Source organism: Callospermophilus lateralis, chromosome 9 (assembly GCF_048772815.1).
Source record: "Callospermophilus lateralis isolate mCalLat2 chromosome 9, mCalLat2.hap1, whole genome shotgun sequence".
Taxonomy (NCBI): domain Eukaryota; kingdom Metazoa; phylum Chordata; class Mammalia; order Rodentia; family Sciuridae; genus Callospermophilus; species Callospermophilus lateralis.
Window position 1 is genome coordinate 90,770,668 of NC_135313.1, and position 2,557 is coordinate 90,773,224.

Here is a 2,557-nt window from a genome sequence, read left to right on the forward strand (position 1 = left end):
TTCCAGTTGCTTCACAATTTACCAAGAAATTCACAATTTGCTTTCTTCACTTTGGGCATCAGCTCCCTGTACTGAGCTTCCCTCTGCCCACCATTCCTGAGGTTATACCAATTAGCTACTTAGGGGCTTCTCTATCACCTCTATACTGCATACCACACCTTCTAGTGTTGCAGTCAGGAAAAAAAGGTGTGTTTCATGTTAAATATTTCCCTGTACTTTCTCATTGTCCATTCTTTTGTTTTTACTGCTGCTGTTAGTTGTTTTAGCTTTGAGGTGTAATATACAAAAAAAGTATACATACTGCACTTCTTGGTTAGTTTGGACATATGCATATAGCCACCATACCATCACCACAATCATAGTACTAAATATATCCATCTCAAAAAATCTCATCTCCTTCCTTCTTTCCTTCCTTTCTTCCTGAATAATTAACATGTAGCTCAATGGTAATCTGTTTGCCTAGAATATGCAAGAACCTGAGTTCAATGCCCAGTACAACCATCTCACACACACACACACACACACACACAAAAAAAAAAAAAAAAACTTAACATGAGATCCATCCTCAACATATTTTCCTCAATATATATTTTTTTTATATCCAAAATGTGTTTATTGGGATGTTTTCCCACTCATCTTGATTCAGGCTGCTCCTAGTGCTGCTTCCTCCTGAAGGAACATCCTTCTGTAAGCCTTGCTTTTCCTCCCGTAGGCTGGCAGAGGACAGTGGAGCAGGCAACACACAAAACTACTGTTTGTGCATGGCTAAAAACTGTGGTGATTTTATAGCATTCGGGGCATTTCACATCCATGAAATAGGAGTTGGGGCTCTGCACCAGGCGCTTCTTGTGTTTTCGCTTCTCCTCTTCCGGAGAGGAATGAAGGAGATCTTTTGCGAGAGGCATGTTCTCGTGGGGAGGTCGTCACCGCTGGAAAGACTCAACATATTGTAAAGTGCACAATACAGTATTGCTGTTACTATGTTGTATAGTAGATCTCTAGAACTTAATCCTTATCCATTCTTAATAATTAGTAGTGCCCAGCTTGAAATATCCTACTACTTTTACACAAATATAAAGGAAGGTCTGTATTCATACAACTAGTACAATTGGGAAAGGAATACAGATCCTTGTTTTTAAAGCAAAGTCTCAATTATGCTTTCTTTGGTATAGATGTTAGCTGGATTACAAAATAAAGGAGTATGTGTACACACATGTGGGTGTGTGGTTAAATATGAGCTAGCCAAGATTTTTCTAGTTTCCTATTAGAGCAAAATGGGTTTGATTCTTTGTCCTGATCTCTCCCATCCTGGTTCAGTGGGAACTGAGAATATTCTTCCACCCAACCCACAGGTCAAAGAATTCTGTGTTATTGGAAAGCTATTATTTTTCCAGGCTCTGTGATGTTAATGATTTAATTATCAATATAATGATGTAGCAAGTTTGTTTGATTTTGGGAGGTCTTAGTACCATATGTCAACAAATACTAAGAAAAAACATTCCTTCAGATCTCCTACAGACACAGACACACACACACACACCAAACTTGACCTACTTCCCTCCCTACAACAAATCTTTTTCCAAACCATCAGAAAAGATTACCACTTTAAAAAACTTTTTAAAAATAAACTTTCTATTTTGGAATAAGCTTAGATTTTCCAAAGAGTATAGAGAGTTCTCATTATACCTTTCATCATTTTTTCCCAGTGTCTTAATCTTACATAATCTTGGCCCATTTGTCTAAATCAGGGGATGACAAACTGCAGCAGACAGCAGATCAATCCAGTTGTCTGTTTTTGTAAGGCCTGCAAACAAAGTATAGTAGTCCCACATTATCCACAGTTTCAGTTACTTGTGGTCAATCACTGTCCAAAAATATTAAATGGAAAATTCCAGATATAATTTGTAAATATCATATGCAGCTGTTTTGAGTAGCACAATGAAATCTCAGGCTGTCTCATCCCCATCTCAACCAGGATGTGGATCATTCCTTTTTTCCAGGGTATCTATGAAGTATATGCTACCCTCCCATTCATGAGTTTTTAGTTAACATATCAGACTCCGTGTATGGAAGTGCTTGTGTTCAAGTAACCTTTATTTTACTCAATAATGGCTTCAAATGCATAGGTAGTAATGTTGGAAATTTTGCTACTGTATATTGTTAGTATTCTTTTATTTTTATTAGTTATTATTAATCTCTTATTGTGCCTGGTTTATAAATTAAACTTTATCATAAGTATGTATGTATAGAAAAAAATCATATTATACATAGGGTTCGGTTCTGTCCATTGTTTAAGTTTTCGCTGGGTAAGACTAATATGTTCATATTTTAAATAGTGGTGAGGGGGAGGCTGTAATTCAAGACACATGAAAGTTATGTCAAATTCAAAATTCAGTTTCCATAAAGTTTTATTGCAATACAATTATGGCAATTCCTTTACATATTGTCTGGTTACTCAGACACATCAGAGAACATCTGGCCTACAAAACTCAAAATCTTTACCATCAGGTTTGCTGAGTTCTGGTCTGAACTAAGAAACGAACATTATTACATTACT

The 2,557-nt window shown here is 36.4% G+C and overlaps 1 pseudogene; it reads right to left on the bottom strand.

Moving 5' to 3' along the window:
* Window positions 1-595: 595 nt before the first annotated feature.
* LOC143407311 (small ribosomal subunit protein eS27 pseudogene) lies at window positions 596-916 on the bottom strand (annotated as a pseudogene).
* Between the last annotated feature and the right edge of the window lie 1,641 nt (window positions 917-2,557).